This window comes from Pleurodeles waltl, chromosome 6, assembly GCF_031143425.1.
Source record: "Pleurodeles waltl isolate 20211129_DDA chromosome 6, aPleWal1.hap1.20221129, whole genome shotgun sequence".
Classification (NCBI taxonomy): Eukaryota; Metazoa; Chordata; class Amphibia; order Caudata; family Salamandridae; genus Pleurodeles; species Pleurodeles waltl.
This window is the reverse complement of record NC_090445.1, coordinates 590,268,802-590,289,536: the sequence shown is the minus strand read 5'-3', so window position 1 is coordinate 590,289,536 and position 20,735 is coordinate 590,268,802. Positions and strand designations below refer to the sequence as shown.

At 44.2% G+C, this 20,735-nt stretch overlaps 1 long non-coding RNA gene across 1 annotated transcript in view; it reads left to right on the top strand.

Annotated features, from left to right (window-relative positions):
- Window positions 1–20,735, top strand: part of LOC138301992 (uncharacterized) — a 191,329-nt gene that overhangs the window by 61,360 nt on the left and 109,234 nt on the right. The window contains exon 2 of the long non-coding RNA XR_011205210.1: window positions 19,220–19,287. This is a non-coding gene — a long non-coding RNA (uncharacterized lncRNA). The remainder of the gene's footprint in view (window positions 1–19,219; window positions 19,288–20,735) is intronic.

Here is a 20,735-nt window from a genome sequence, read left to right as displayed (position 1 = left end):
CTTCCCTTCTAAATACTTCCTCACAAAATGCAATGACATTACCAGCTTTCGCCTCCCTAACAAATGCTATTTCTGGCCATTTCGAATAATAATCCATCATCACTATAGCATATTTATCTGAACTTCCCAAACACTCAAATGGACCACATATATCTATAGCTACCTTGTACCACGCTTTCTCCGGTAACTCCTGTGACTTAATCGTAGTTTCTAACAACACATGTGACTTATCACTTGACATACATGCTATGCAATCTCTCACGTACCTCTCAATCTGCTTATCCATGCCTGGCCACCAAAAATCCGCCCGCACCTTTTTTTTTCATAGCAGACATGCCTCCATGCCCCTCATGCAGCAAACTTAAAACTCTTCCTTTGAGACCATCCGGAACCACCAATTTGTTCCCTCTTCTCAACACACCATCTATAACCGACAATTCATCCCAAACATGCTTAAATTCACACATATCAACATCCAACCGTTCTTTTTTAACCACGGATAACTCCTTCATTATCTTGCTCATTAACACATCCTCCTGTACAGCATTCTCCCATTCCTCTCGACTTATGGCACCACATGCTTCTGATAAGTCCGCCGCCACCCACTCATCTTCTTCATAAGTTCCATTGTCAGCCACTGGTAACCTAGACATACAATCAGCACTTATGTTTTTTATCCCAGGAACATATTTCATTCTAAATGTGTACTCTTGCAGTCTATACATCCACTTTGCAATTCTTGGTGTAGCTCTATCAGCCCCCTTGGTGGTAAAAATGTCTATCAATGGTTTGTGATCAGTCCGCAGCTCAAATTCCGTACCCCAAACATATATACGGAAATGCTGCACACTCCACCAGCATGCCAAAGCCTCTTTTTCAATGGTAGAGTATGTTGGCTCTGCTCCCTTCAACGTGCGTGAAGCAAACGCTACCACTCTCTCTCTTCCTTCATGTCTTTGCAATAATGCTGCTCCTAACCCATAATTACTGGCATCTGCCACAATAATAGTCTCATCATTCGGGTCATACGGTTTCAACGTGATGGCTTTCACAATTGCTTTCTTAACCTCCTCAAATGCTTCTTGACAATCACTGGACCATTTAAAATGGCAGCCTTTTTTCATTAAGTCCCTTAGCACATGCACTTTTCCTGCAAAGTGATCCACAAATTTTGTGTAATATTCAGCCAAGCCTAAGAATGACCTTAGCTGATCCTTGTTTTGTGGAGCAGGGGCCTCTGCAATGGCGTCAATTAACTTCTGCTTTGGTTTCACTCCATGTTGATTCAATGTATGCCCCAAATACTCCACTTCTACTCCAAACCTGCACTTGCTCCTGCTGATGGTAAGGCCAGCTTTCTCCAACTTCTTTAATACTCTTGCCAAAGTGTCATCATGTGCCTGTTCACTTTCACCCCATACCAGCACATCGTCTTGGAACACTAATGTGTTGTCAACATCATTCAAAAATGTTTGCATCACTCTCTGGAACACGGCCGAAGCGGACGCCAACCCAAACGGCATCCTAATAAATTGAAACGCCCCCTCAGATGTGATGAAAGATGTCAAATGTCGGGATTTTTCAGATAAACACACCTGATGGTAAGCATTTGACAAATCCAGTGTCGTAAAACACTTCCCACCTCGAACATTGGCTAATATTTCATGTATTCTTGGTAACGGGTATCGATCTATTAATATGTTGTCGTTCAGGTCCCTCAAGTCTACACACATGCGGATCCGTCCGTCCGATTTCATCGCTATTACAATTGGACTCAACCATTCAGATACTTCAATCGGTTCGATTACCCCTTCCTTACACAGCCTGTGAAGTTCATCCTTCAATTTATCCCTCAGGGCTATTGGTACAATCCGTGCTTTGTGCACCTTTGACACAGCATCTTTTTTCAACACTATCTGGTGTTGAAATCCTTTGAGGCAACCCAACTTTTCCTTAAACAGCTCCGGAAATGTTTCTACCCACTTCCCTTCCTCGTTTACCTTTGTCAGCAATACTTGTTCGGGGTGATTAGGATCCAACACTATGTTCAAAGCACGTTGTTCCTTCCACCCTAGTAATGATCGTCCTTGTCGCACTACATACACCCTTCCTTGTATTTTCTATCTTTAAATCCCAGCTCCGCCTCAAAATACCCTAATACCGGCAGTTTGCCACCACTATACCCTTCTGGTAACACATCCGTGGGTTTAAGCTTGTTGTCTCTCAACCCACTCCATATCTGTTCGTCAATCAAAGTGAATGGTGAACATGAATCCGCCCACATATGTGTCCATTTCCCATTTATTTCCACCATACACCTAGGCGGGTTATATTCCTTAGTTTTGTTAAGTTGTGTGCACACAGTTGTATCCCCTTCCTCCACAGCTAAGACTTCCATCTCGTCTTCACTTGTGCTACTGTTCTCCTGTTCACTTCTCTTCACGACATTTACCAACTTCTTGAACTTATTCTCATTAACCATTCTGCACACTCTAGCAAAATGTCCAATTTTCTTACATTTGAAACACTTTGTGTTAATAGCTGGACAATTTTTTGCTTCCACCAGGTGTCTACCACTTCCACACCTGTAGCACTCCTTTCTCTTCCCAAAGTTATCTCCAACCTTACTTTTATCTTTCTTGGAATATCGTACTTCTCCAACTGTGTTTTGTTCATTAGTACTATTCGTGTTGTTGAGCTCCTTAACATATTGAGACGTACTTTCCATATGTCTAGCAACTTCCACCGTTTTGTCCAGCGTTGGATTTTTTAAACTCAACAACTTCTCTTGAATTTTGACCTCCTTCACTCTGTTAATGAATTGGTCACGAATGATTTCATCATTCAGATCTCTAAATTTGCACGAAATAGCTAGCCTACGTAGACTGTTAACAAACTGATCTATTGTTTCATCTTGTTTCTGAGCGCACAAAAAAAACCTATGTCGCTCCACCACAATGTTGACTTTCTTTCCATAGTTTTCTTCTAATGCCTTAATGGCATTTTCGAATACATCATCCTCTTGGTCCGAATCTCCTCCTTGTGTGTCTTGTAATGGTAAAGTTTTCAAAACTTTCCTTCCTTCCACCCCCAAACAATGCTTTAAAATTGCCAACTTCCTCTTTTCTACATACATCTCCCCGCCAATGGCCTCTAAGTATGTAGAGAAAGCGTCTTTCCAATCTTCCCAGGCCATGCAGGGTTCACCTGGAAGCTGTAAAAATGCCGGTGGTGGAGTTATAGAGTGTGTTGCCATATCTACTATTCTCTGTCACTTGTATTAGCTCTTTTTCTGTTCTTTCCTCTTTTTCTTACATCAAAGTCCAAATTTTACATTGTACACCGTCCATAAAATAGTAATTTCTTAGTTGAAATACACGCAACACTGTTTCCTTTTTTTCTTTTCTTCCAACTTGCTCGCTGTACGCGCGTTGCCTAGCAACTTTGCGCGTCAATAGCACCAAGCGCTGGTTGTGTACGTGCGTTGCCTGGCAACTTTACGCGTCTATCGCACCACGTGCTGGTTGCGCCACGCGCCAGTAAATCTTCTCTTTTCAACGTGCCAGCGTCGCGCGCACGTAAAGCCAAAAAAAACACTGTACTTGCCGCCGACTTCCCGCCCTGGGCACAGTACCGATCCTTCCTGTCTCCCTGCAGCAAACACAAGCGGTTTCCTCGAACTTCACGAACCTCTGTGTTGCGCTGCCACAGCACTCTACCGGTCCAGGTCGCACTTGTCACTTCTTCATGGGCTCCAAACACCCTCGTCGCCAATGATAAGTGGGGATGAAGGTAATCGACGTACACAGCACCTTTATGTCGTAGGTAAGTTTATTCATTGAGCGACCTGGCCCGGCTGTCACCCACTGCTTCCTCTCCTCCAACTCTCTCCACCAACTGCTCCCCACTCCCCGTTCTAGAACCATATTACCCAGTTGCCAGGAGACAGCCAGGTTCTACTATATCACCAGAAAGTACAATACAACAAACATCAAGAGATTTCACCCCCTCATATGATTCCAGAGACGTTGGGTTTCTGTTTAGTGAATTATTTATCATAAAGAGCTTACATTATTTATAAAGAATTCCCACAGATGGTGCCTGGAATGGGGAATTAAGCTCCTTTTCTCCTTTCTGTAGGTCAAGTGCCTGGAGCCGTTCCCGTTGGTACCCTCGAAGTAAAAGAAAATATGTCAGGTAAGTGGTTTGTTCTTCCTGTCTGATGCCCTTTAGTCCCTGTGCATGCCACCAAAAGAACTGTGAGGGTTGGGGAAGGTGCTCTCGATTTAGAGAGTGTTGTTTACTTTTTCCCAAGAAAAAAGAATAAAGCTTGATGCACTCGCAAACACAGTGCGGGCTTATTTGCAACTATAGAGAACGTCCGCCTGGTCTCTGACCATTTATTCACCCAGTGCACAGTCAAAGTGTAAATAGAATCAGACAACCAGGCCGCTAAGCATCCGCCTCTTGCAGTGGTTCACTGTGAGGCTTCCTCCTTCATCCTCTATCCTCCAGCCCAAACCCTGGCTTGCACCTGCAAGAGGCACGCTCCTCCGGGAGCGTGGCTGGCACGATCACCACACCGGCAGGTCGCTCTTTCCTCGGGTGAACACCCTCAGTGGGTGTGTTGATCTGACTAGTCTTATCTCTCTGCATGTCTTCTTCAGGTTCCCTTCTCTCCCGCATCTGCAGCAGTCCTTATGTTTTATCTTTGGCTCTAGCCATGCATCTCCCGTCTCAGTAGGGAGTTGGTTATAGGGACAGGGTCCAGATGCAGCCTTCAGAAAAGTGAAAAGTCCTGCTTTTGTTTCAGAAGTATGGGGGGAGGGCCAAGGAAGTATCTCGGGTAGTCCTCCTCCATGTGACACTAATAAAGAAATGCCTTAGCTGATTACTGTAATAACTCAAGTTCTGATGTCACAGTACCTCCTGCCAGAGCCAGCAGTGGAGGTGAAAGGCAGAACATAGAGCATAATTAAAACTGCAGTTGTAAAAAAAAAAATGAAAATGAAAAATGGCATTTCCTTCTCCTGCTCTGTTCTGTAATACACAAAAAGAAGATATTTATGGCAACGTTTATTTTTTACAGTCCTTATGTAATTAGAGAAAAAATAGAATATCTCTGCATAATTCTACACATTTGGAGCTACGGCACTTTTTTTTAAAATAACTTGAATTAAATGGATTTTAATACCTTTTAAAAAAAAAAAAAACGACCTCCTTTTGAGTGTGTTTCATTTTCCACTATATTTTCCACTTTTACAATCCATATTTGAAAACATGGTACCTCTTTCATATGAAACAGCAAAGTACTGAGGATTTAAGTGGTTCGTGGGAAAGGTGGTGATGTTACCATGCATGTATTATAAGGAATAAATTATCTACTGTGTACATTATAACCTTACCTTTTGCGTTCCATGACCTTATTGAGAAACTCAGCCTTCGGCCTCATTGCTAAGTATGATCACAGAACGCCTCATGGACCTACTATGTCTTTATAATATATGCAGGTAGCATTTTATCTCTTATATAAAAAGAATACCTAAAACTACAGGATTAAGGACTAACAGACACCCAGAAGAAATAGTAAATTAACGTAAAGCCTCTACTATTAGGACGAGTTCTGGTAGGAAATGCATTGAGTTTTTGTATTTCTGACAGCGAGTCCTGTATAAAAATGCATACATGTTTGCAGGAATTACTAATTTGCGGATTTTATAATGCTCCAAGAATGCACCCTGATTACATGAAAACAAATACATAAGTACGAATCCAAGAATTGTGTTTGTTTGTTTTCAAATTAAAATGCACAAAAAAACTACAACTTGAAAAACATCTTTCATTACATTTTTTTGGTCACTATAATACCATTTCTCTGAGGCATAATTTAGTGAAGTGGCTAATACATGCTAATATTTTTAAAAGATTAGTAATGGAGAATCAGTGTTAAACGATTTTGGGTAACATTTTGTGTATATTTACTCATAGAAATGACTGACTGCAATTACCTTCTCTACACCTTCACTTTCCTACCCCTGGAAAAAATAATTTGTACGGTGTCCACTCTTTTCTAGTATGGACAGTGATTAAATAGGAGTAGGTGACTACCTTTCAACATGTTACACTGCAATTGTGCACAGAAGCACAAGAGCATTCCAACCCTGGAATAACTGCTTCTCACCTGCTCCCTGCCCTGTGTGGGGATTTGTGGAAAGGTGGCAAAATCAGAGAACTTCTAGAATTCAAACACGAGATAATGTGAGCCCCCACATAATCAGAGGGGCTATCTTCAGAGATACAATGAGAATGTTGCCATAATTTGTCACCTCATTGCATGGCACCAAATGGGGAAAGTAGAGGTTTTTTTTTTTTTTACAGACAAGTACATTTTTTAAACTTACCGCCCCCTTGGCAAGTATATATTTTACAACAGTGCACACCTCTGTGCTGGGAATTAATGGAGTGTGTTTAAGTCAAGCTTAATGTAAACACCTTGTCGTATTAGGATTCAGTGTTGCTGCCTGTTTCTGAATTCGACGTAGCCTTATCTGGGAAGGGCTACGAAGACTATGTTGGAGTAGACCTGTTGTTCCACGAACACTGCTCTAGTCATTCTGCTTGACAGTTTGAAACGTGGTAGGATTTTTCAGAGCAAAAACATTTGGAACCTGGCCCCTTTGGATGCTGTGCTAGCTTGAGGGGATAAATTATATGTCTGAATTAAATGATACACCAAGATTTCTGACACTGTGGCGGGGTTGACCTATTCATGGAGCTATGTGCCTTAGGAAAGAGACTGTTCCATAATTATTTTACTGCACAATCTCTATGCTTTCTACTTTGGTGCCATTTAGTTGCCAGACGTCATCTCTCATTCAATAATAAATATTGCTGAGGCAGGTTGTGATATTAGCTTGACTTTCGCATCCATCACCTAGAGGTGAATTTGAGAGTTATCCCTCTAAATCAGAAGCTGCAGCTAGAGTCGTTCAAGTATATGAGTTAATTCTCTAAAAACAAACAAACTGTTAATAGGTATGAACTCTGGGTTAGCCTGAATGGAACCTTCTACGTAGGAAGCCCTGTTCACAAATTGCATTTTGGAGTACATAAATACTGTAGTAGTATGATTCATGAACTAGAAAATGCAATTCAGAAACATATGGCTGGAGGTCTCAGTCCCCCTCTTATGTTTCTGTACAGAGATCTCAGCAATGCAGGTGTTCTCGTTTGTAGTAAATGTGGGAGGAACAAGGCGGAGTGGCTGGAAAATGGAGAATATGGGAATTTAAGGAACGGTATAAGAAGGGGCATACTAATACAAAAGCTCACTCACACAAAAGCAAGACAATTGTTAATCACAAAAACATTTATAATTCTAATACAGCTCGGATAATGACAAAACAGGCTCAAATTTACTCCAGACAGGCTGAAGTCCGTCAAGCACTATACGTTGCCATTCTCTGGTACTGCAACACACTCTAAAAGAAATTGATGGAAGTAGCAAATAACACTAGGGAAAGCATGAAAATAATTGGATGTCCTAAGGTTTTACCTGTTTTTCTTAAAAATTTATATCGTAAGTTTTTGACATAAAAATATATTTTTTAAATTTAAACTTAGACATTTCTTTAAAAATATATTACAACAAGGCTCCTAGCGCACACGATGAACCTGCTAATGCAAGGGAAGAGAGAATGATATTGCAGGACTCTGCCACCCATCTACAAGTTAGCCCCATTACAACACCAGTCACATGAAGGCAAGCCACATAAGAAATTAAGTCACACACCAAATATGTTTGGGTTCACTATGTCAGTGAATGTCTTTGTAGGTTTAACCTCATTTTGAGAAACAATGATTTGAGGAATCTAGAGATGGTTTACAGGCACAGGATCAACATCTTTTGGAGGTTAATGGAAGCAGTCATTGACTTAGCCCTTGAAATGATCGTTGTCATTGCAACAGACTGTGAGGACGAGGTTGATTCACTAGTACCCTGCTTATGTCAAAATACTGACTGCTCTGAATCTCAGGACTACTGGGTCTTTCCAGAGTGTCAGTTCCGACAATGCAGGCAGGATACAGGCAAGCCAATCTCAATGTTTCCATCAGGTACTGAGATGCATCATGAGCAGAGTACAACAGTTTATCACCATGTCACAGTCACTGGAAGAAAGACAAAGGGTTACCAGGGAAATATATGCTCATATGGAACATCTTTTCAACAGACATCTCTGCCACTCCATTAGCATGCAACCTGTCTGCAAATCAAGGGGCTGCATGACTGATGAGTATGCTGTCTTTCCTTAAAGCACACATGGCAGCTATATCTTCCTTCAGTCACCTCTTGCAAGTCAGTTATTTGCTGCGGGTTTCAGTGCCATATAACTTATAACGTCTCACTCTAGAGCTGCATGTCCATCTGGGGAATGGCATTTCAAACATACTCACTCATTACTCACTATAACATAATAGACACTCATTATCCAAACATTGACTATATGCATGTATAGATTGTCATTTTAAGACATAACACATATTTGTTGCAGGAGATACTTAGTATGCTCTCTCTCCTCATCATCCCACACCATCCAACATTCACTCACACAACCTCATCAGAGGTACAGTACACAACACACATATCCAATAGCCATCACTGAACACACTTTTGGCAACTTTAAATTGTGTTTCAGATAGATAACATGACCTAGAACCACCCTCTCCCAGGTTGTGTTTAAGATAATAGTAGCCTGCTACATGTAGCACACCATCACCATGCAACAGGACTAACATGTAGTCATTACCCCTGAACTACAGCCCCTTTGAAGTTCCTGGGATGGGGCACAGAGCTGAGGCCAGTGTCTCAGATAAATGATTGAATAATATTTTGTCACATGGGATGCTAGTTTGGTTGCTGAATTATTGTGGTTGGACAGTTTTCTGTCAATGACTAATGATGTACACAGGTAGAAGATTCCCATGTGTGGGGTGGAGGCCTCCATTTTTGGGACAGAGTGATTTTTGCTGACAGCTGAAAACAGGAAATTAGGTGCAAGAACAGAAAGTCATCCATTTTCAGGTCATTCTGAGCCATCCGCTCTCCGCAGCATCATCCACCACCATCCTGCTGCTCCTTTCGAAATCGAAACCACCGAAATGGCTCAGAAACAAGATGAGAGAGGCCCCACTTTAGACATCAAGACCTTGAGGTTATCTGCAAGGGGCTCCTTAGGAAAGTACCCTCGCCTCTTTGAGGATTGTGAAATACAGCTGGGCACTGATGCACAGACACAGGTTTGGAGAAAGATAGGCATGAGCTGCAGTGCAGTAGTGTCCACAGCCGCAGAGGTAAGGAATACCACATGCGTTGGAAGGATCTTCAGTGATGGGGCTATAGGACCCCACGTGGTGGTAGGGGCCCTCTTACTCCCACTGTGCTGGGGTTCAGATTAACATGGACTCTGTGCAACGAGGCCATGTATTACCCTGTAAGTACTTGACTGTCAGTCGCAGCACAGGTTGAGTAGCCCAAAGCTTTCGAGAGGAAGGTAGAATGGCAATTCCAATACATCAGGTACAATTAATACTCAGTTTTATGGAAAAATGAGTATTTATTACACATAATGGTCCAACTCTGTCACAGTGAAATAATCAACACAATCCGTTGTAGAGTCACATCTAACGCCTTGGGCGTCTTTACCCGAGCCCCTCTTGTCTAGGCTCAGTCCACTGTGAAGCATCTAAGTCACATATGAGGCAACTCTCCTACAGGTGCAAGCCACACCCCTCCCACCACCCTCGCTGTAGGCTTCTGTTTACAAAGTTCATAACAAGTGCCTGCAAGTCTCTTGCACAGTTCTCACATGCAGCACTATGTTGTAGATAACGACTGGACAAGTTGTAGTTTAAACCACAAAGTTTATTCATGAGCGACACAACCTGGCGTCAGGCTATTCCAGAGGTTCCAGATCAACTGGCAACCCAGGAATCCTGCGCGCCTTACATTCTCGAACATAAATCACATCATAACACATCCTCCCCTGTTCATTAACAAATAACAACTAAAGGAAAACAAACACAATAAAACTAACATACAAAAAAACTGGGTTGGAAAAGCAAGATGTTAAAATAATAATAATAATAATTTTACTATTTAACAAAATCCTTCAAATAAGAAGGCAGCTTCCTAATCCTCTTTCCAAGAGCAGAATCATTCCCATACTCAATTCCACACTCAACTATCCGTCTCTCCACACCTTTGTGTACAACACAATCATCTAGAGGCACTGCACATCTCCCATTGACGACTTCATCATCATCCATGAACATCATTCCCGAGCAACCTTCATCAACTTTCTCTTTAGACATACCATTTCTTAGATACAAGGCCACATTCCGAAAATTCCATCTCTCACCATTCTCCAAAATCACAAAGAATGCACCATTCTCTGCACATGGAAAGGAACACTGAACTTGGTCAAACCTCCCTGGATCCACCCGATTTCACCTTGACCCAGTCTCCTACCTCCACCCATAATCTAGCATGCATTTTTCTCTTTTTAAGAGACTTAACACCATCTAGACCCCTGACACCCGCATGGTCACACAACACTTCCTTCAACCAAGCCGGCACTAATTTGGTACCAGGCAACCATCCTCTCATGGTCACAAAAGGGATCTTATGTGTGACATTATGTGGTGTGGTGCGATACGCCCACACCATATCTGAAATGGTTTCTCTGACATCACAACGGTTTACGAGGGCCAACTGCATAGTTCCTTTGAGACGTCTAATAGATCTCTCAGCCACCCCATTGCCTCAGGGATTATATAATGAGGTACAAGAATGCCTGACTCCCCATGCCTTCAAAAATTTTACTATCTCATGTGAAGTAAGATGCGTACCATTGTCCGTAATAAGGACTACTGGAGACCCTTCTCTTTTGAAAATTCTTTCTAAGACTCCAATTGTAGTTTTTGTAGTGATCTCCCTCAAAAATTCTATCAACAATTTAGAATGAACATCCACCACCACTGCAAATCTCATACCAGAAGACAATTCTTTTAACGGGCCAGTAAAATCCAGACAGACCGTATGCCAAGGCTTTCCGGGATCTTCTAAGTGTCCGCCTGCACACTTCTCAAGAACCAATCTCTTCTCACTTTCTTTACACAATCTACAACATCATACCCATTCCTTGATTTGACTATCCATGCCTGGCCACCAAAAAATTTCTCTCACTCTCCTGGTGGTTAAGCCTTGCCCAAGATGACCCTCATGCGCCAACTGAAAAATCCGAAACCTCAACCCTACAGGAGGAATAAAGCAATCCTCTTCATAATCACTCCATCACTGCAGACTGACAGCTCTTCAAGCACCTTCAAATAAGGTCTCACGGCTAACGCAAGGGGGCTCTCTCTCACTTCTCCACACCAAATCATCTTAACTACGTCTCTCATCACTACATCTCCTTCCATTTCCTCTCTCCAGTGCAACATCGAAAAGGATCCAGTGCCACTATCTACTGCATCTTGCACAGTGGCAACAGCACCCTCCATGTCTGCATTCCTCACACCAACATCATCAACCTTTTCCCAATCCAATGATAATCTAGACAGACAATCAGCCTGAACATTCGTCCAGCCTTGTAAAAATTCAGTTGTGTAGGTATACTCCTGACGTCTGGCTGCTAATCTAGCCAGCCTAGCTGAACCTTTGCCTGCTCCTCCTGAAGCCAGAATTCTTACTAGCGGTTTATGATCAGTCAGTATGACAAAAGGTAGCCCCCACAGCTATACACGTAAATATTCAGCACCCTATGCTGCTGCTAAAGCTTCTCGCTCAATGACCAAATAGTTTCTTTCAGCCGATGTCAGAGTACGAGAGGCAAACGCCACCATCTTTTCATCACCGTCATGAAATTGTGAAAGTACTACCCTCAAACCAGATGCACTGGCATCCACTGTGAGTGCAAATTTCAAATTTCTGTCAAACACTGTTAAAATCCCTGCTTGGCATAGCTCCCTCCTAATGTCAAAACAGAATTGTTCTTCCTCCCACTCAAATCTACTGCCTTTATGCAACATTCCTTTTAAACACTTTGGCCCTCATTCTGACCCTGGCGGTCGGCGGAGAGACGGCGGTCGGACCGCGAACAGACCGGCGGTATTAAAAATGGCATTCTGACCGCGGCGGTCCCCGCCGCGACCGACCGCCACTTCTCCACTCCGACCGCCACGGCGGTCATGACCGCCGGGCTGGAGTTTGCGCACTCCGGCCCGGCGGTCGTCCCAAGACCGCCAAGGGTATTATGACCCTGCCTACCGCCGCGGTTTCTTGCGGGCGGGAACCGCCGTGCGAACCATGGCGGTAAGCACTATCGGGGCCAGGGAATTCCTTCCCTGGCACTGATAGGGGTCTCCCCTACCCCCCACTACCCACCCGAGTCCTCCCCCCACACCCTCCACCCCCCTGCCACCCCCCAGAGGTGGTACGAACCCCCTCCCCACCCCCACCCCGACATGCACATACATGCACCCCGACATGCACACACCCCCAACATGCACATATACACACCCCCTACACACACATACACAACGGGGACACATACCCGCACACATACATGCAGACACGCGCACCTGCCGAACAGCACACATTACCCATAGACACAGCAGCACCCCCCGCCCGCATACACGCACTCACACACCCCCTCTACACACTCACACGCACACCCCCATGCACGCCCACATCACACAACACCCCCCCACCCCCTCCCCTCACGGACGATCAACTTACCTTGTGCGTTGGTCCTCCGGGAGGCGACGGGAGCCATGGGGAGGTGACCGCCAACAGAAGACCGCCAACAGAAGACCGCCACACAGAAATGTGGGTCGTAATTCTGTGGGCGGTGTTCTGCTGGCGTGGCGGTGGAGGTTGACCAGTCTCCACTTTCCCACCGACCGCCAGTGTGGCTGCTGGCGGTTTTCCGGCGGAATGCTCCCAGCGGTCAGAATGCGCACAGCGGCATACCGCCGCGGTCGGCGGTCTTCACCGCGGCGGTAACTCGGCGGTCTTGCGAAAAGACCGCCAAGGTCAGAATGAGGGCCTTTGTCTTCCCTGCAAATTTTTCAACAAACTTAGCATAGTATTCTACCAGCCCCAAAAACGACCTCAATTGGTCTCTATCTTTCGGGACCGGTGCTTTGCTAATGGCATCTAACAGAGAACATTTAGGTTTAATCGACCCCATAGCAACAGTGCAGCCCAAATACTCTACTTGTTCAGTCAGAAAAATACCTTTCTCTTGATTTATTGTGAGGCCATACTCTTCTAATTTCCTCAACACCAACCTCAAAGTGGCGTTATGTTCATTTTTAGTTTTCACCATGACTAAGATGTTGTCTTGGAAATAAATTACATCATCTATTCCCTTCAAGATCTTAGTCATTGCTCGTTGAAATACACTAGCAGTAGATGCTAACCCAAACGGTAAGTGTTTGAATTGAAAGGTTCCTTCTGTGGTAACAAAGGCTGTGAGCGATTTGGAGCTCTCATGCAACCTAACCTGGTGATAAGCACTTCCCAATCAAGGTTGGAAAAGTATTTCCTGTCCTTCACCAAAGTAAGTAATTCATTAATGTTAGGAAGAGGAAACACATCAACTACAATATTCTGGTTCACTGAGCATAAGTCGACAAAAAATCTCAAGCGTCCATCAGATTTTTGAGTAATGACCACAAGCGAAATCCACTATGATGCTTCTACAGGTTCAATGACACTATCCTCCAGCATTTCTCCCAACAAACTCTTCAACCCATCACGAACAGATAACGGCACCCTCCTCAATTTATGCTGTATAGGAGTAGCGTCTGATTTCACCCTTACTTTGTGGACATAACCTCTGAAGCATCCTAATTTCTTGTTAAAAACATTTTTCGCTCCAGCTAACACACTTTCTAAAGTGAGTTAGTCTACAATCAACACCTGATTGGGGGCTCTAGGATGTAACATAATATTTAAATCAAACTGATGCATCCACCCCAGAATTAGTGGTCCTTCTATTGACACATATACCTTACCCCTGGTACATCTTGAGCCATACTGTATGTCGCCTTCCATGTATCCTAAAATGTCTATGGATTCTCCCTGATACCCACCCAGATTTATGTCTTTAGGTGAGGGTTAAACATTCTGCCAATGCATTTTAAAAACTTGTTCAGGAATAATGGTGTACATGGACCCAGAGTCAATCATGAATTCAACATTTTTCCCACACACAATGAAAGTAGCAGTAGGTCTAGACATCCTCCCTTTAATCTCAGGAAAGTCTGTGAACAGAGTATCCCCAGTTTTGAGACCATCATTCACTATAAGAACTCTGTCCGCAAACAGACCTTCAGTCGTACTTTCAACCACCCCTACACTAGAATTCACACTCTTGTTTACTTTGTAAGACTCCGTACAGACCCTTGCATAATGACCTTTCGGTCTACATCTCCTGCAAATCTTGTTGCTCACAAAGTATTTCCTTGAATCTGTATCATGAAAGATGCTACCACAATGAGCAATGTCCCCTTTATTCCTAGCTGCCGGAAAACCTTGTTCCCCTTTGAAATCCATATTCCTTCTTCTCTTTTCTTTTAACTACATACACTTCATTTTCAACACAGTCCTGATTATCTGAATTAACCAAGGACACATCAGTAGTCCTGTCCCTCTTGTTCATTTCCTTCATGCACCTCTGTGATTCCTCAATTACTTTTGCTATTCCAATAGCCTCCATGAGTGTGGGATCCTTCGCTGCCCATAATCTTTCTTGTATTTTCTTTTCTTTGCACTGAACAATCATCTGATCTCTGATTAATTCCTCTGTCATATTTCCAAATCGGCATTTAATGGAGAGTTCTCTTAGTCTAGCCACAAACTCATCAATGGGCTCATGTTCAGCCTGAGGTTGAGTGTAAAATGTTTACCTGGCAATAACTAGATTCACTTATTTTGCAAATCTGTTCTCCAATCTTTTTATAGCCTCTTTGTAGACATCATCCATAGGTTGACCATTAGGAACCAACACTACCGCAAATACTTAAAAACTCTTTGGCCCTCATTGCCAAGAGCACGCAGTAAAATGGCTTTCTTTCTAGCTGGGGAAAAATGTTGTCCATCAAGAGCTATAATATAGTTTTCCAAAATTTCAATCCAATCTTCCCAACAAACGTCAGGTTGACCCGCTTGTTGTAAGAAAAAAGGTGGTGTAATAATATTTCAAAGTGAAGCCATGACGGATATTACACTCAATAAATACAACAAACTTTAACAATAATAAAACAACTGACTCTCATGGGATAGAGTAAAGACAAATAATTGTTGCCTTGATCCAAGATAGGCAGTCTATGTGCACATGAAACAGTTCAATGGACTGAAATGGCCGCTAATTTCCTAAGGTGAGCGGTCTAGTCTTTTTCTCCTTTTTTGAACGAGGAAGCGTTCAATGAAATAAAATGGCCGCTCCAATGCGACAGCACCAAAAGGAGGTAGGCACACTAGTTTTCTTGCGCATGCGTGCGAAAGGCCATCGAGTTACGAGTACCTGAACGCGGTGCTCCTTCCCTCCCGGAGATCATTCAGGTAACAAATAAGGGAGACAACGATTTCATAGTGCTCACTCAAAGTCACATCCAGAAGTCCAATCGCCGCCTACAGGTGAGTTCACCAAGGCCACTTTCACCAGCCGTCAGCCACGGCTTGATCTCTTCAGACACCTTGGTTTGCTCTGGCCCCGTTCATCTGCCGTCAGCCACTGCTCGATGTCTACAAACACACGTCAGGTTGTGTCCGCTCCTGTCCTCGGTAAAAATTGTCACCAAAATTGTTGTCGATAACGACCGGACAAGTTGTAGTTTAAACCATGAAGTTTATTTGTGAGCGACACAACCTGGCGTCAGGCTATTTCCGAGTTTCCAGATCAACTGGCTACCCAGGAATCCTGCGTGCCTTACATTCTCGAACATAAATCACATCATAACACACTATACCTTAGTTCTCAAGTCTTAATGAGCCCCTGTCGGTGTGTCTTAACCACAATGCAGCCACAATGTAACAGTCTCATTCTGCGCTCCAGCGTGTGTTACTTCCGCAACAGGGCATAAGTGCCCCTCGTCTCCAAATCCCCACTGGGCCTCGCTCCTTCCAAACTCTCCTCCTTCTCACAGATCGCACTGGTCTTGGCAGGCAAGCAGGCTGTTGCTCCAGGCTCAGGGCAAGTGTTCTTGGTCCCCCCCTCCCACCTGGGAGTCCAGCAGACCTGATTGCAGTAGATCACGTTGTGACGATCTTGTCACAGCTCTGAACAACAAGTGGGTTTTCAGCTTCCAGTTTTAGAAAGTCTCTCCAGACACAAATGTCATTTAGTGCCTGGCCCTTCGAAAGTCATGTTGTGGGTGTTGGGCTCAATGAAGTGCCAACTCCTCGGTTCTGTTCTTTGTCCAGGGACCTTTCTCCCCTAGCAGGGGTGGCACCAGAACTGACAGACCACAACTCAGGCCACGGGTGCAGAAAAGGGGTTACCAATGGGTGTCAGCCTCCAGCTACACTTGCCTCACAAAGATTTAAAGGATTAAGGGGGTCATTCCGACCTCGGCGGTCTTTTCAATAGACCGCCGAGGGACCGCCGTACGGAAGACCGCCAGTTCTGGCGGTCTTCCGCATGGGCCATTCTGACTGTTGGCAGCGCTCCGCCCGTTTCCGGACGAAGAGCCGCCAACAGCCATACTGGCGGCAGGCGGGGAAGTGGAGGTAGCTCCACCGCCACGCCAACAGAACACCGCCCAGCGAATCACGACCTGTGATTCGCTGTGGCGGTGTTCTGTTGGCGTGGCGGTGTCGGCGGAGCTGCCCGTTCCCTCCCGGAGGATCACCAGGAACAGGTAAGGTGATCGTCCGCTAGGGAAGGGGGGTGGGAGGGTGTTGTGAGTTGTGTGCGTGCATGGGGTTGTGCGTGTGTGTATATTGAGGGGGCGTGTGAATGCGTGCCTGAATGCGGGGGGGTGTGTGTATGTGCATGAATGTGTGCATGAATGCGGGGGGGGTGTATGTGCATGAATGCGTGCCTGTATGTGTGTATGTGTGTGTATATGTTGGGGATCGGGGTGGGGGACGGGGGTCCTGCAACCTTTTGGGGGTGGCAGGGGTGGTGGGGGGGGTAGGGGAGGGAGTCGGGGTGGGGGTGGGGGTTGGGGGTGGGGGAGACCCCTATCAGTGCCAGGGAAGGCATTCCCTGGCACTGATAGTGCTTACCGCCATGGACTGCATGGCGGTCCCCAACCGCATGAAATCCATGGCGGTAAGCCGGGGTCAGGCGGGTTGGAATACCGCCGGCGGTATGTTACGACCGCCGTGGCTGGAGACCCAGGTCTCCAGCCCGGCGGTCGTTACCGCCGTGGCGGTCGGAACGGTGAAGCGGCGGCTGACCATGGCGGTAACCGCCATGGTCAGAATACATGAAAAAAGACCGCCAGCCTGTTGGCGGTCTTACCGCCGCTTCACCGCCGACCGCCACGGTCGGAATGACCCCCTAAGTGTCCAATCTTTTATGATTTTGTGTGCCTGGAGTGTGTACCTTATCATTTACACCACCTACCATGAACACTTCGCTCTTGCCTCCTTGCCTATCACCTTTTCTGAATCACAGGATGCCTTCCATGTGCACAGGGGGTGCTCTGCTCCCCTGCCAGTTTAGCTCCCCCTCCATCCAATGAATGTCAGTTATACACATCTCCATTTTTGAATTCTCTAGCCCTGGGCTTCGAAAACAGGAATCCATGGGCCTTTGTGTTATGAACAATCACAGGCACACATACACAAAGTTGTTATCACACATTGGCTCATGCACACTTCACAGTCCTACATTCCTCTCATATACACCTAGTAGGTTGCAAATACAGCTCCTAACCTTAATTCTAGTGGGTGAGTAGGCTCCCCGCCTATGACACTAGGAACAGCCCAGCTATTCAACTGCTCAAACAGCATGTATACTGCCCCAACTGTGCTCATATTCCACAACTCTTGGGGAGGGCAGTAGCCTAACCCATTCTGAGGGAAGAGCTTTTGGTGCCGCTCCTGATCTATAGTAGGCTGCAGCCCATCAATGTTAGGCCTATGTCAGGACAAGCATACATGATCCATGCATGTCACATGACTAATTTCATAACCAGGGTTCCATATCCACATGCAGCTGGGCCATTCCGGGTAAGGAGCACTTCTGTTACCATGCATGTAACTTTTCCATCCGAAGCAGACGCATTAAGGCTCAGGATGTTCCCAACATACTTCTTGGGCCCCTAAGCAACAGCACTGCCAGCAGGGTCCAAAGTAGAGCCTGTCCTACCCTCCACACTCAGCTAGAAACATTTGAACAGCAGAAAGGCTATAAGTGAAATATGAGTCTGATAATACAAGTGCCTATCTGATTTGAAAGAGGTGTCTAGTCTAGTTTCCATTTTAATGTATTTTTTATTATGTTCTAGTTCCCTGTACTTTATGATGACCTGTTAAAAAATAGGCTGAGTAATTATCTGTTTTCATGTTATTTGTTTATAAAATCATATGTTTAAAAACAGTATTATGTTGGTGCAATAGAAAATTATTATGATCTTAATATATTGGGTGTGTATCAATTCAGTTTGAACATTGACTCATTCACTTCTTTTTCGTGTATGTACGGCATTCAGTTCTTTTTTTGCAAACATATGTGTATGTATGGCTGACACTGTGTGTTTTACTCGGTATCCCACAAGCAATACTTAATTACTAAGTCAAATGAGCTTTTAAATAATTCTTTTGTGGGTGTAACATTTTTAAAGGGCTATCTTTTAAAGTATATACAAACAAACTAAAGATGTAATTATACTACTTAATCATTTCCATTGTAGGAAGCATGCCAGGGGTTGGTTGTCTGAGTTGGATTGCCTGCCATGTCTCAATACTATAGAAGTCTCAATTTGCAGAAAGATGTGCTGCATAGATGGACTGATTCACCATTTTTGGAATCATGGCTGAATATTTTGAAAACTAAATGACGAAGCTTAACAAGGTGATAAATGGAAGATATACCTAACACAGCATGGAAAATGGTAGATGAAGTCTTCACAATGTCAGTCTTTCTTTAATTTAATGTTGACTATTTCCTAAACGATATTTGTCTTCATTCTTTTACAGCCTACAGAGTTGGACAGCCAAACCCAAAGAAGGCCATAGGAAAAGAACTACTAAATCGTCTACTGTAGGTAAGTCAAGACAACTTTTTACCGCCTCACCATCACCTGGGTCTGCACCCATCCCCCTTCATAACTCCACAGTTCTCAATACCAACCAGGCATCCAGCTTCACCTCCTACTCTACCCCCAGCGGTTGAGGGAAACACTTACCACCAGACTCCCTTGAGCCTTCAGATACTGCTCTTCTCCCGCTTTAATACATCTCAAGGCCTGTTCTCAAGAAGACATGAGGCCCACTGTGGAGTGGCAGGTAGCCTTCTTTCAGGATGTGGAGGATTTGACAAAGGAAGTTAGGGCCTTCTGAGGGTCGCTGTGTGACCAATTTAAGGGACAGATATACTAAAAGACAGGTAACAAAAAGTGTTAGCAAAGTGCACATTGGCTTTTTGTGATCTGTCTCTCATTTTGCAATGCCAAATATGTGTTAACAGGTCAAACTGAAAAACCTGCAGTCACAGGGGATTGCAGAATAGCCTGTCTCAAAGTTTCTCCCCAGAGGTCCTGTGTACTCCTGTGGTAAATTGAGGTTTAAGAAAATAAGTCAGAAAGTGAAATCCTGGACCGGGATGAACCATCCAACACCCACTCCATTGCAGTCAGACATGGTCATGGTCTATCACTATGACAGACTTTCACTGCGGCTTAGCGTTTGTTGGAGCGGGTTGTACTTCTAATTTGAAAAATATCTTGTCTTTCCCTTGTTAGATTTTGGTAATTTTAGTGTCCTTTTGTTTATTACATTTTACTCTATTTTTCAAATTCAGTTGGGATTTCTATAGCTTTGCATGTTGACTGTATTACTGTTTTGGTACTGCGTAAACATTTAACACATTGCCCTAAGTTAAGCCTGCCTGCTCTGTGCCATAGCTAGCAGAATGTTGAACTCAGGTACATTTAGTGACTTTGAGGGTTCACCCTGACAGTGGTTGGGGCTGCTGCATGAGAGAGGTAGTCTCCCACGCCAAATAATGATACAATTTATTACAGTTTCCGTTAAAACAATTGTTACAGGGAAAACTATGGTTTATTCTTCGAATAATAAAATTGGAGTTTATGTTGTCCCAAAATTGTTGAATGCATGTTTTGCAGAGTGGGTTGGAAGTCTGAGTTGGAAATCAATGTGCTAACTTCTCCACCTTGGAGTGCTCTGGTGTACATTTGAAACACCAATTACCAGAAACCAGGAATAGAACTGATAATAGGTGGAAGAGTTAACAGAAACTCGGTAGAAATATAAACAAACAGTTCATGAATGCCCAAATAATGAGATTTTGACCCAGAGGATTGAGAACTTCCTTTTGTACTTCAGAAAATTATTATTAATGAAGAGGTCTGCCAGCTCATGGTGCAGAAAGGGGCTTATGAGCCCCATGTCAAGCAAATGATGATAGGCTGTAATTGGGATTCAGTTTGCCCTTCACAGCTCTGGGCCCATCACATCTCCTAAACTATTGACA